We start from the raw sequence: 15,391 nt of genomic DNA, 5'->3' as shown, positions 1-15,391 counted from the left end.
GTACTATCCATAATTCCTTCAAAGTTGTCCTACCTCTGGTCTTCCGTTGAACATTGTTATCAACTGCAAAAAATAAAATGTCAATTAGTAAATTACCAATACTTTAATGATTATAATCAAAATCTAAATATGGGGTTTAAGATACCTACATTCAAATTAAAAGCAAAATCAATTGATGGGATACTATCTAAATCTAGACCTCCCGTATTACCAGATTTAATATTTAATATCAATTAAAAGATTAGAAGCGACAAAGTTAGAAGCGGTAGTAGACACATTTCCCTTCAAAGGATTCAGTCCATGGTCAAAATTAATAGGTGTCGTAGATGGTTCTGAACTAATATCTCTAATATGTACTTCTTTCAATATATTCCTTAGCATTGTAACTTAGCTGCATTATAAAAGAAAATCAGTTAAAAATTGAAAAGTTTAGACATTGTATATATAACCAACTATATATAAGGAACGTATCTAAAGAACATATATAGACATTGAGAAGTTAAGAAATCATAACCAATGATATATAAAGAACATATCAATTTACTTAAATTAAAAGATAATCTATAATTTCAACACAATAAATATACAAAAATGAATGTCACATAAATTACATTATGTTTTGAACATTCTAATTACAAAATATAGATGATCCATCATGGTTCATAAATGTCTTCATCAACATCTTCGTGGTCCACTGAGTAGAGATACTAGATATATTTCCATCCAAGTTTTAGTTAGAAAAAGAAAAATTTTCAGTTTCATATTCAACATTATCTTTGGTACGTAACCCCATATCAAATAAGTCCCTAGGTGTGTTACAAAGAACAACAAACCAACCCGATTTTTTGGGATCTTCAGAATAAAAACTTGTTTAACTTGAAAGGAAAAAACATAAGGTTCATTAATAAGTTATTGTTCGGTGTGAATTAATCGAAAAAAATTTATGATTGTAAATCTAAACTGATCTTTCTTAATACTCCTCACACTATTCACATTAACCTAATCACACCAAAATAAGACAACCTTCCTTTTGCCATAATAATCCAACTCAATAATGTCATTAATTATGCCATAGTAGTTAACATTTCCTTTCAAAAGGTTTGTGTCCCTAGCACCAGCATAGCTAGTAGTTGATAAAGTAACAACAACTCCTGAATTTGGTGTTATTCTACTTTTTTCATAGGATATGGTATGAAATCTAAATCTATTGATGATGAACCCTTGTATCATTTCACAATCCTATTCGAACCTTGTAAAAGATACTTCACCTTTTCACTAACAAGCCTTCTACTCCAAACCTATAAAGGTGGAATAAAATATATGTTATTAATTTTATTTATACCTTAAGCATTCTATGTATAATTCTCAAAATGGGAAGTATGGTATTATTTACAGTTTTTCCTAATCATCCATGAAAATTTTAAGTGAAAAAATTGTCAAGCTCTTGAATGTTTGATCATCGATAATGTGCACGAGCTCTCAAATTGTTTCTATACTCACTACAGGCATAAAAATAAAGTATTAATAGTAATAAGCAAAGTTATAAATTATGCATAATAGAATGAATGATTTCCTTTCACGAATAACTTATGTGCGAAATGATTCAATTGAGTCATGATGAAAAAGAACATATCGATGTGCCTGTGCTCAAGATTTATCATTTAACTCCACTACTTCAACTTTGCCTATTAGTTGTCCAAAACTTTCAAAAAAATAAGTGTAGGCAAAGTCAATATGCTACATACCAAGATTTCTTGATGGTCTATTAAATCTCATTTCAACATCTTTCAAATACTGAGAACAAGATGTCATACACTCATTTGCTAAATATCCTTTAGCAATAAAATCTTTCGGATAGCGTTTGTTGAGATAATAAGACTTTAACCTCCCTAAAAACCTAAGGCATAAAACATTTGTCATTTACCTTTTTAATTAGAATGATATTATAAACACTAATAACTTATTAATAAATAATACGTTTCGATAGGATACATCTATCGATAATAAATTGGTCCATCGACTTTTTCTTTATATGGAAGGTAGATAACCAAATGCATCATAATAATGTAGAAGTTTAGAGGAAAAATTTTCTCTAGATGGCATAAAGTAATCATGGCTCGATCTTGAAGTTTGTCAAACTCTTCCACATTTAGAACTTTCCCATAAAGAGCTTTAAATATGTTACTTAATTCAATTACAACTAAAGTGACTTACTATGATATTGATGAACGTAAAGCAAGGGAAAGTAAATCCTACATTGAGATGTGGTAATCATATGACTTCAATGAAGAAAGTTTTCATTCTTTCAAATTCACACATCTCGATATATTTGATGCATAGCCATCTGGGACTTTCATATTTTTCAACACCTTGCAAAACATTTTTTTTTCATTTTTAGACATTCTAAAATAAGCAAAAGGCAATTAGGATTTGCCATTAGGAAGTAACTTTGGATGAAGGTCAGGGTGAATCCCCATGTCAACTAGGTTAAGTTGACTCTTTAAGTCACCTTTTGATCTTCTATTCATAGTGAGTATTGTCCCAATAAAATTTTTACAAATATTTTTCTCTATGTGCACTACATCAAGGTTATGATGTAATAAATTATATTTTTAATAAGGCAAGTCAAAAAAGATACTTCTTTTTTTTCACAACTTAGACTCATTGAGGTCATCTTCTTTATTTTTCTCCTTATCACTTTGAATATCAACACTACCAATTTGAGTATCAGCATTACCAACTTAAGGATTACAAGGTCAAATACCTTTAAAGATTTCTCTCACTCTTTTCTTGATTGAGTAATTGTTTCATAAATGAAACTGCTATCTTTTAACTTTGAAAATATATCAAACCCAATAATTGGTAATAACATTATCTTTAACTCTTCAGTTCCATCAAAGAGATGTTTTTGGAATCTAAATCGATAATTATCATTACGATGTGCCATATAGCTGAACTTCTTAACATTATGTAACCACTTCGAATATGTTTGCGTGGCACAATATGGACAAGCATAATGACCTTTGGTACTCTAACCAAATAAATTTGCATAAGCAAAAAAATCATTGATAGTCAATAATAAGGTAGCATTCATATTAAAGTTTTTTTTTTAAGCATCATAAGTCTCAACTCCTTCCCATAATTACTTTAACTTTTCAATTAAAGATTGTAAGTAGATGTTTATATCATTTCCCAAAATTTTTTCCTCAAGAATTATCATAGACAAAATAAATGATTATTGCTTCATGGCAATCCATGGTGGTAAATTGTAAGGAATCATTACAACTGACCAAGTACTATAAAAAGTACTTATCATTTTGAATGAATTGAATCTATCAGATGCTAGTCAAAGTATAATATTTTCATGATCAAAAGCAAAGTCTGGAAACCTAGAGTAAAATAATTTTTATGCCAAAAAATCAGTAAGATGCCTCAATGATCCATCATCTGTTCATTCATTATGATGCCACCTCATAGAATTTATAGTATTGAAAGACATAAAGAGTCGTTGAAGTCTCGATATTAATGAAATATATCATAAAATTTTTATAGATTTTATTTTACATGGACTTCATCATCATACTTATTCAACCTTTCTTTAGGATTTGTATCCAATCAACAAGAATTACCATACACATAACAAGATTGTTCATTTTTTCTATCACCCCAATGTAACATGCAATCATTGGGACAACTATACATTTTCTTATATCCAAGACCTAACTCCTTGATCATCTTTTTTGAATCCTTACAAGAATCAAGAAATTTTTACAAAAGTAAACATTTTTTTTCATAAAATTCAATAATAAAGTCAAAGAGTTTTTTGTCCATTCATATAAGTATTTTAAGTGAAAAAGATACGCATAGAAAAACAACCTTGAATGCTTAGATCCCTCATAAAGTTCTTCATTCATATCCTCAAGCAACTTATAAAAATTTGATGCTTCTCCATTAGGTTGTTGGTCATCTACACCTATCCCATGTTCACTAAAATCATTTATTTCAATATTTGACTCATTAAATCCATCATTTTGAGGAAACATATTATGAAAATGTTGGTTATGAATGTTGAAAGCATCCCACAACATGCCTTTCATGTCATATTGTTTAATAGGATCATGTTAATGTTGAGAGCCTTTAAATGAACTCTAGTCGCTGACCTTAACGGTATAGATTTTTCATAAAAATTCTAATTAACATATCCCGAGATAAATCCAGTACAAACTAAATGTTTCAAAATCACTTCACGAATTTGTCAATCAATATTAGCACACTTCAAACATGGGCATAATATCATATTATCTTCACTTGCATTATCAAATGCAAAATTAAGAAAAATTTCTACTCCATCTCGATACTCTTGACTTAATATTGGCTTTTGCATCCAACTCTTATCATTTAGTACTTATGACATTATCAAACTAAAATTATATAATTAATTATATGAAAACAGGCTAAATATTACACTTAAATTTGTAATAAATTTAGATATTCTAACCAGTTACTTCAATTAATCAAAGGTGATTATTTGTTGAAAAGGGAAATACTTTCATAGATTCAAAACATTAATGGGCAAAGACACGATTGATAGAAATAGAGCAATTGATGATGAGCAAACCTTAATCTCAAATTGAAAATAAACAAAAAAAAAAAGAAACATGGTAGTATTTTAACATATTAATATACAAGATGAGAAAAAAATTGAAAATAAACAGTTAAAGAAAAGCAAAAAAAATTTGATAAAAAAGCATTCAACAAATAGTTGTTTAAAACACCTCTATATTTTCCATCCTTAATAATAAGGTGAAATGAACCACCTTAACAATATCTTTGAGCCATAATTGAATTTTGTTTGACTCTTTGAATTGACTGAAAGAGCTAATATTGAAATTATTATGCCCTTGGTGCAACATGTTTGCTCTTGGTGTTGAGCCTTCTTTTACTATGAACCCAAAACTCTGGCCATCAAAGCCAGCTGACTTCAAGTAAAAATCATAGTACCATACCAAAGTTGAACCATAAGGTATAGATACTTTTAATTTATTAAATGTAACTGGCTTTCAATTTGTTCCTTATAACGATTTTAGCCTAAAAAAATCTTAAAAGAGAGACAAACTATAGCTAAGATTCGAGTGTACCTAAATAAATAGAGAGGAAATTACTCTCTATTGACTACAAACTGCAAACGATTTTCGCAACAAACCAAGCCTTGCCTCAAGCTCAGTTAGTTCTTCAAGCTTTGCAAACTGCAAATGATTTCAACATCTTAAGACTTTACTTGCTGAAAGGAAATTTACGTGGAGAGGAAATTCATGAAATACAAGAAGACCAAGGCCATAAATAGAGAGGAAATCCATAAAAAAAAAAGGAATTAGGTTGAAAACGAAAAGAATCGACTGAAAAATGTAGAATGTGTACGATTGGAAATGGCAGAAACAATGGGGTTTAAAAATTTTGAGGAATTTTTAGTGGCATTTCATTTTTAAAAACGCCACTAAATATCTTATTTAGCAGCATTTTCTTTTAAAAATGCCACTAAAATACGTTTAAAAAGGGGAGTTTTATGTTACTGAAAATAATTTTTTTTTTGAGATTATTCAAAGCATTTTTACCCATTATTCAAGGCATTTTTTTCCATTATTTGAGATTATTGAAGGCGTTTTTAGCTAGAAAATACCTTGATAACCCCTTACAAAATATTGAATAGGGTTATTAAAAGTGTTTTTGGTTGAAAATGTCTTGAATAATTTGTGGATTATTCAAGGTGTTTTGGCTAAAAAAACCTTCAGTAATCCACGAATTATTCATTTAGAAGGGATTATTCAAAGTGTTTTTTTTGTCAAAAATACCTTTAATAATCACAGCATTTTTTTAAAAAAATATTCAAGGCATTTTTGTCCAAAAAATGCCTTGAATATTCCTAAAAAAATTAAAGGCATTTTTTTAGTCAAACGCATTGTGATCATTTTTAAAATTCATTCATCTTTCTTAAATTTTGGAATCCCAAATTGTTAATATAGTGAACGATAAATATTATTTTATAAAAAAACTTTTACAAATAACATAGAAAAATATTTATATGAATATAAATACTACTATATATGTAGATTATTTATAATTTGACTTTCGATCTAGATTGATTTTAAAATTTTATAAGACCATATTAAAATTGAAATATTAATTGAAACCAAATTAATATAATATTTAAATTTAAAAAATTTTTAGTCTAATATTTAATTATAAATTTATTAATTAATATAATACTTACAAATTTTATTTAAAACTTATTATCATTTAAAATTAATTAAGTTACAAATTTTATTTAAAATTTATTATCATTTAAAATTAATTAAGTTACAAATTTTATTTATTAATAATTATAGCTTTTATCAAATTATAGTTTTTGAAAATTTTTATTAGAGGGAAATATTATGAATTAATTTTTTTTTTAAATTAGGAATAATTTTTTTTTAGCTTATACTGACGGTTATTATAATTGTCAGTATATAACATATTTATACTAACGGATATTTATATATCATTAGAAAAATTTTACCTATACTGACGGATTTACAAAGTGTTGGTATAGGCACTGTCTGTACTGATAGTAACAAAAATTTGTTAGTATAAAATACTTTTTACTTACATAATTTGACCATCAGTATAGATAAATGTCAGTATATAGCATACTTATATTAACAGATAGTTATATATAGTCAGAAAAAGTTTATTTATACCAATGGTTGTATAAAGTGTTGGTAAAGATATGGTATATTTTGACAGTATTAAAAATTTGTAAAAGTCTCTTTTGCTAACGTAATTTGACCATCATTATAGCCAAGCGTTAGTATATGAAAATTTTTTTTGTAGTGAAAGTAGTTTAAAAGCCTTAGAGAGTAGGATCTGGATAGAAGAACACCTTACATTTATCTTTAATGTTGTATTGGAATTTGTAACTCCATTTATGAATGATTGGATGAATCTTTTTTTCTTTTCTAAAAAAAAACCATGACTACAAACTGCCATTTCTTCCTAGTTCTTTTAATCTGGTAATTGGCCATAGCAAAAGTAGAAGAAAAATGGCATTTGGCCATTTTATGAAAAAGCTGAAAAATGTTCTAGCTGTGGTCTCTTCTTCTTTTGATAAGATATGGCATTCACTATGATAAGAAATAAAAAGGATGAATATGTTCATCCAAATCAGGTGTGAGATAAGTCTCATTCATATGGGATTATGTGAGGAGTCACATAAAGAACAAGAGAAGAAAAGAGAGAAACTAGTGTAAAGAAGGAAACTTTTCGAGAAATCTCTTGCATCGATGTTTAAAGACTTATGTTGTGGATAGTAAACAATTTCCAAATGCGTGATCTTAACCCTAATTAATAAATTAAGTTGGTGTCACTTCTACAACAACGTTTTTTTTATGCTTCCACAAATCATGTAAGTCTTTCGCATATATGATATATGATCATGTTCATTGTATTATTACATTATTCTTCAATATCAGAGAAAAAATAAAACGTACAATCAATCATAGATATGGACTTGAAATTTTAAAACATTTATTGATTATGCCATCTTATATGCATTTTTTACAACCAATATTATTCCTTAAAATAAGCATAGTTTCTTAACACAAAATTTTGAATTATTTAAGCATTCATTACTTAAGTAAAGAGCACATTTATAAAGTTGGGTTAAGAGCTAATATTAACCTTGGAAACCCCTTTAATAGTACAAAAAATGGGGCAAATATGGGTGCTTGAAATATTGGATCTTGGAAAACCCCACAACAGTATAGGAAGCAATGAATAACATGTTCAGATAAACCTAAGCTTAAGAATATCTCTTGGAAAATTAACTTGTACAAACCATCATATGAATAGACTTTTTAGGAGTAACTGCTTGTAGATTCGTGACCACAAATTACTCTTGGCAGGCACCCCAAGTCCATGTAGTGCTATAATTAAATTAGGCAAAAACCAAGTCTACAGCCTTTAATAATATGCTATATAAGACACTCCCTATATTGAAAGAGCTACAAAACAACTATGTCCCATAAACATGGAAGCATATGTTCTCAAACACAATAGAGAAAATTTTAACATGTCAAAAACATAAATTTTACTTTAATAATTGTCTCTTTTTAACCCAAGCTCAGAAAGCCATTTAATAGAATTAAAGTTTTAAATGCCATAGAATCTAACCCTTTAATCAGATGCTAGATAAAACATTCCTACATTAATAAAACATCAAGGCATGCACACACATACAAACAACAAAACTTTTACTAGCCTTGAACCTGACACATGTAATGTTAGAAAGAATGTATGAACATATTGATTTAGCCAAATCAAATAAAGACACACAACAAATGAAACATTTTTATAATCATATTCATACCTTGCTATTGTGCTCTATTTAGAGATTATATCTCTTGTAAGATTAGTAGATGTTGAATATATTTAGTTTTCAAATGAGTAAGATATTTAATTAACGATCATTCAAAAACATAAACAATGTAAATCTATAAGAGTTTAGAATTCACAGCTTGAGTACCAAATTAATTACTACATTTTGAAACTTAATTTCATTAAGGTGTTCCATCTTTTTTTTTGCCAAATGCTCATTTTCAGCTTTTTGTTTGGTGGCTTTTAGTCTGGCACTTACTCTCTTTTATTTAGAGATGTTACCTTTCATCGGTGAACCTTTCCTCAAGTTGAATCTTCACTCTTTTTCTACCACTTTAGGCATTAGGATAGAGCTCCTAACCAACTACGACAATTTAACCATCATTTTGAAAATCTAAAAAATGAGTAAGAAAAAGATGATAAATTGAAAGAAGGATTAGAAAGAGAATGAAAAAGAAAAGTTAGGGTTAGAAGAGGGAGAGAAAAAGGCAAGAAACAAGGATTTAAACGTGACAATAAGGATAAAATTGTATACAGTTCTCTTTTTATAAATTTAAGAAGGTCTTATTTCCTTTCTGATAATTTTTCTTTTACATATAGTAACCAATCATTATTCTTATTCTTACTCTATGGTAGTAAAATGAAATTCCACCTAAACTCTTCGATAGTGTTAATGTAATATTATGTAAAATTATATAATTATATAGTCAAATATAGGATTATTATATTGAAATTAAAATAATGCTTAAGATTATGATGTGATTACAATATTGTATGAAATTTTTTCTAAGCTATTAAGAGTTTTTTGTATATAAATAGAATTATTTTTTATAGCTTTTAAGGTTATTAAATAAAGAATTTCTTGTTAGTCATTGCTGCTATTAAACATTATAAACTTTTTCAAATGGATGTTGATTATTACTTTTTGTATAGCCTGTAAGTGCACTGATTAAATAACAAAATGAAGTATTCTAGTATTATCCCCTAAGGGATTATATATTGTAATTATTGGGTAGTTCTCAAGTACCAAAGGTAAAATCCTAAAATCATATATATATATATAAATGAAAGGTTAGGTTTGATTGCAAAATTAAGAAAACAAATGACTAAAAGTAATGTAGGCTTAAATCTTGACTTCACCAACTGTCACTTGAAAAGTAAATGAGTACAGCCAAACTAGGTCTAAAAGAACAAGTATTAAAATATTAGAAAAAAAAACTTGTGATTGTTGAATGCTTGTAGTAAAATAAAGTAGACTTGAAACAATGATTGCATTAAAACTAAACTTGTAAAGCGTTAAAAGAATTGTAGCTGAAACTTGTCAAAAAAAATAAAAGAAATTGTAATTCAAACTTTATAAAGAAAGAATGCTTGAAAAGAAAGAAATTTTTGAAAAATAAATACTTCTTGAATTAAAAAAAAAGAATTTAAAGAAATAAAACTTCTATTTTGGCAAATCTATCATCTCAGCTAATAACTAAAATAAACTAAAACTAAAGAAAAAAACTAAGAAAAGAGAGAAAAGGGGTGAAGAATGGGATGAAAGATGATGGAATGAGGTGAATGGCCTCCTTATTTATAGTGAAGGGTTTAGCCATAAAGGGATAGGATTACAAGAGTTTGCTTTTATTTCAAATGCTACATGGTAGAGCTCAATCTTGATCTTCAATGTATCATGACCGAATGGAACTCTTCATGGTGAAGTGGTCTTGGCCGAATGGTCTTTTAGGAAGCAATCTTGGCCTTTTATCGTGCTTGAAGTCTTGAAATGTATCTTAATCACATCTTTATCCTTGTAGTCAGCTAAGGCTTAGGATTACAAGATCATGTATTCAAATTCAATCCGACTTTCTTTAATTCAAATAGCAAGAATCTTTCTTTTATCATGATTCTTTAACGAACAAGCAAAAGAATCTTTGTCCATCACAAACACCCTTAGCCAAATGCATCTAATGTTCTTGATAAGTTAAAGTTGCATGAAATCTTCTTATATTGTGTCTTAGCCAAATGGAAGATAAGAGATATGAGTCTTTATTCATTTAAATTCCTTCATGGCTAAGCAAAAGAGTCATGTTTGGATAAAATCTTCTTTGGCCAAATAGATGGAGTCTATGGAGCTTAAAAATGCTTGGAACCCTATTGAAACACAGTTGAATGATGTAGGATTCCTTATGTAAGCAAAACACTTCAAATATGTAAGTGCTTGTATTTCTACTTTAGTTGAATACCATAAGGGAAGCCGCGGTGTCCTTGTGCATGTAAAACTACTTATTGGCTGCATAGATGGATGGAATTAAGCCAATAAGGTTTAGTTATAAGCTTCCAAGATAGGGCCAAATGTGCTTTTGTATGCATACATGCATGGTTTGCATAAAAATGATGTCCACAAGCTTGATACCCTAAAAATCACAAAATAAGTATTAAGGCAACAAAAATCAACAAAAATTTAAAGTTTAACACCAATTTTAGCATTTAAAAACACTATATTTTAAGTTACTATCGTACCTCAATAGTTAAATCTTTGCTTCTCTTCAAGCAAAAATCCTCAAATCAACAAATAGATCATTACATGCACTTACAAAGTCAAAGATTACATAAAATTCATTTCATGTACTATTGCATAATACAAAGCTGAATATAACCACAGAGTTACAAGAAATTTCTTCAAAAATAAACTCCCAGTGTTTTATACTTTTTACACATATGAATTTACTCAATCCTTAACTCATACATATAACTTAAGTAAAAAAAATATAAAATATTTCATCACATTTCAATTCAATGATAGAATAGACTTTATATGTTTACTTTCCCCTTCCCTCTCCATTAATGTTAGACTTAAATACTTGACTTAAGATCAAAAGGTCTTTTTGGTTTGTAATGTAAGGCTTGAGTTAAGGTAGGAAAAAAGAAATTTTAGGCTTAAAAACCATAAGCCTACTTTTTTAAAATTTCTTTGACTTTGAAAATTAAGAGTTTTTTTTTAAAATTTGACTTTTGATGCATCACTATATTCTTTATTCATGGTATATCTTTTTTTAAACTTACCCATTTTTTATTGTATTAGGCTTTGCCTTGCATTTGCCCTTTTTTTTTTTCCTTATGCCTCTCTTATTTTCAAATACAAAATGATTTCCATAATATATAAATAAGTATAATTGGGTTAGGTAAAAACAAAAGAAGGTATAATAATAGTCAAAGAAAAGGTTGATTGGCTTAATATGTGGTTAAATAAACAAAGAAAAAGGAATAATATAATAGGCTCAAAATATAGGTACTAGGGATGCATCATAACAAAGTGGCTAGAAAAAAGCTCAAACGATCCAAAGAACTGCCTATATCATTTCTTAAATCAAATACAATCTAGGATTTCACCTTAAGGATTTAGTAGGTGAATTCTATAGTACTTATTTAAATTTTCAAATTTCTATGCAAATCCATATCTCACAAATTTTCACAAGAATCAAAGCATTTCCTTAAAAGAGAATAAAAGCATATGCACAAAAATCATATGTAAAGAAAAGCATGCTTAAGAATTCCTTTCAAGTTTCATTATATTCATAATCAAACTTTATATTACACTTAAGTCAATCTTAAAAAATTATGCAAATTCAACTAAGTGTACATATCAATTAAATCTAGTACGTCAATTTGGTTTAAAAGCAAAAATGGGATCACAATTTCACAATTCATTTTAAGTTCACAAAACATTCTCCCCCACCCCATATTTAAATTTGAGTAATGTATCAAAATAGTAAACAAGAGAAAAAGAAATACTCTCTAAATTTACTTTAAGGCCTAATCTTCACTTGTATGAGACATCCTTATTGCTTCACTTCATCCCTACAAAAACAACTCAAATAAAAACATTAAAACTACTTTGTCCTAATAAAAATAAAGAAAACATAAATCATTAAAGCAGATGTTGGCTTGCATCATTAAAGTAGAATTTAGTTACCTCCCAAATAGAGATAGTTTTGGTTAAGCTTAACCATTCCTAAATCTATGAAAAAAAATCATCTTATCCCTTTATGAGGGAGTTTACCTTGGTGTCTCATTTTTTAAGGAATGACATAAATAGAATTGGTTTTAGGAGGTGTAATAACTTTCCTAGTAGGGATAACATAAACAAAGCTTGACTTCTTCATAGGGTTGACATTGCTGGTGCTAGGGGTTGCCAAATGGTTTTGTATCAAAAGGTCATGAGGTTTATGTACTAGGTTAGAATATTTAAGGTTTTATTTTACCTTGACTACATTAACATCTTTTTCATTTCTAAAAACATCATATCCTCCAGTTACAAACAACAACTTCTTATTTTTAAATCTAAGGGTAAGGCTAAAGTTGTACATATCTATTAAAGCTTTGGTAGTCAATAGAAAAGGTTTCCCTAATAGTAATGGAACATCACCATCCTTTATGTCTAAAATAGCAAAATTTACTAGGAATGCATACTTACTAACTTTCACAAGCACAGTTTTTAGTATCCCTTATGGTAACTTGGTAGACTGGTCAATAAATTTAATATTAAATTTTACAGGCTTCAACTCTTCACACCCTAGCTGCATAAAAATATTTAAAGGCATTAGGTTTATGCGAGAACTAAGATCTTAAGGAGCATTATCAAGTTTTAAATTTCTAACTTTGTAGGGAATACTAAAATTCCCTAATCTTTTTACTTTTTAGGTAAGAGTTATTGAAGTTCAGGGCTGCAATCTTTAAAAAATATGGCTTATTTCAATTTTTTAAGTAGATTTTTTTAATAGGCTTTAGGATATGTGGTGCTATGTTAAAATATCGCCTATACATTATTGTAGTCATCTTTGGCCTTGTTTGCATTTTTTTTTTACTTCTTTCTCTTAATCTTTCTCTTGACTTGTTTCTTTTTGGATTATCCCCGCTTAAACTACCTTTCCAAGATCAGGTGAATGCTTTCTAATAGTACTATCGCTATTTGTAATAACATTTACGCTTTTTTGGTAGACCTTTCAATGTATTCTTCAAGATCTTCTTCATATTCCATCTTAGCATCTTCCTTTTCAGGGTATTTCTCATATAGTTCAATGTTTTTAGAGGCCTCCAATGTCATGTGGTTAAAACCCTTAAGAATTTCTCTTTCAAATCTTAGGAGTTATTTATCTTCTAATATATCTTTCTTTCTTACAAAATCTATCTTAAGTTGTTTTAAAAAACTAAGGAGGTTTACCACTATAGGTTCATTGATAAAATCATTTTCCTCTTCAGAATCTTTCATCCTAATATCTCCCAATGAATAGATAGTGTTACAACCTTCTTTACTTTATCTTTTGGGGTTAGATTTGGTGTTGTTGGGCAAGGTACCTACAGAATAGTTAACCACAGCTTGGGCTAGTTGACCAATCTGGTTCTCAAGGTTTTTGATTAGTGCAGTTTGGTTTTAGATGTTGGCATTATTGGCATGCATCAATTAGGTCAATATATCCTCAAAACTAGGTTTCTTTTCTTGAGGTAGGTTGTAAGCTGGTGGATTAAAATGGTAGTTGTTGTTTTGGGTATTGGTAGATTAGTGGTTTGGTTAGTTTCAAGAAAAATTGGGGAGGGTTTGCCATCCAGGGCTATAAGTGTTGCTATAAGGGTTGTGCTTGGGTTTAGATTGTTGGATATATTGGACAGGTTCTATCTTAATTTGAAATCTTTCATTGGAATGGGGTCTTTCACAAATATCATAAGAAACATAGGGATTTTGTATTGCCTTCACATGGTTGGTTTAGGTTTGGGCTCTTAAGGCTTTTATATTTTTGATTAAGGTGACTAACTGGGAATTAATAGAGATGATAGCATCAATCTCAAATAAACCAACAAATTTCTTACTTACGTTTCTCTCTATGCCCTATTGGTAATTGTTAGCAACCATCTTTTTAATCAGTTCATTAGCTTTTTCAAGAGTCTTACTTATAATTGCCCTTCTAGTAGTTAAGTCCAAAAAGGTTCTCACAGATGGTGTGAGACCATTATAAAAAAATTTAGATTTGTAGCCATTGAGATAATCCATGATGTGGGTACTTCTTTTGCAATTCTTTGAATTTTTCCCATGCATCATATAGTGTTTCACCATCTACTTGCTAAAATGTGGTGATCTCATTCCTAAGCTTGGCTATTTTACTTGGTGGAAAGAATTTTGTCAGAAACTTTTGTACCAAATCATTCCATGTTATGATAGAGCGAAGTAGTAATGATGTCAACCAACTTTTCATGTTGTCCCTGAGAGAAAAAAAATCTTAGTCTAATAGCGTCATCAGAAACACCATTATAGTGAAAAGTATCACATAATTCAAGAAATTAGAAAGATGAAGGTTAAGATTATCACTTGGTAGTCCACCAAATTGCATAGAAGTTTGGACCATTTGTATTATTGAAGGCTTGATCTCAAAGTTGTTTGCTTGAATAGTTGGTTTTCTAATAAATGGTTGAAAACCATTTGAATTGGGAACTATATAATCCCTTAAAGTTCTTTGAGCTTCATTGTTTCCATTGGCCATTGGTTTTGGTGTTGGTGGTGCTGATTGCTTTTTTCTTCTTTTTCTAAAAGTTCTTTCAATTTCTTGATTAATTAAAGATAAATCAACACTTTTAGATCTACTCATGCAAACAAGAAAAGATTAAAAAAAGATAAATGCAAGTAAAAGAAAGAGTTTAGAATACAAAATTTTAAAAATCATTATTGACATTGAGAACACCATTATAATCCCTGGTAACGGTGTCAAAAACTTGATTGCTACTTTTTGTATAGCCTACAAGTACATAGATCAAGTAATAAAATGAAGTATTCTAGTATCATCTCCCGATGGATTATAAATTGTAATTATTGGGCAGTTCTCAAGTACCAAAGGTAAATTCCTAAAATCTTATATCTAAATAAATGAAAGATTAGGGTTGATTGCAAAATTAAGAAAACAAATGATTAAAAGCAATGTAGGCTTAGATCTTGACTTCACAAATT

The 15,391-nt window shown here is 28.8% G+C and overlaps 1 non-coding gene across 1 annotated transcript; it reads left to right on the top strand.

Moving 5' to 3' along the window:
• Window positions 1-14,436: 14,436 nt before the first annotated feature.
• On the top strand, window positions 14,437-14,543 carry LOC149515302 (small nucleolar RNA R71). Its single transcript, XR_016327200.1, has one exon. It is a non-coding gene; the product is annotated as a small nucleolar RNA R71 (small nucleolar RNA).
• The last annotated feature ends 848 nt before the right edge of the window (window positions 14,544-15,391 follow it).

This window comes from Durio zibethinus, chromosome 13 (assembly GCF_047325235.1).
Source record: "Durio zibethinus cultivar Kanyao isolate XHJ-2024 chromosome 13, ASM4732523v1, whole genome shotgun sequence".
Taxonomy (NCBI): domain Eukaryota; kingdom Viridiplantae; phylum Streptophyta; class Magnoliopsida; order Malvales; family Malvaceae; genus Durio; species Durio zibethinus.
The sequence above is the reverse complement of the archived record's forward strand: the minus strand, read 5'-3'. Positions and strand labels throughout refer to the sequence as shown.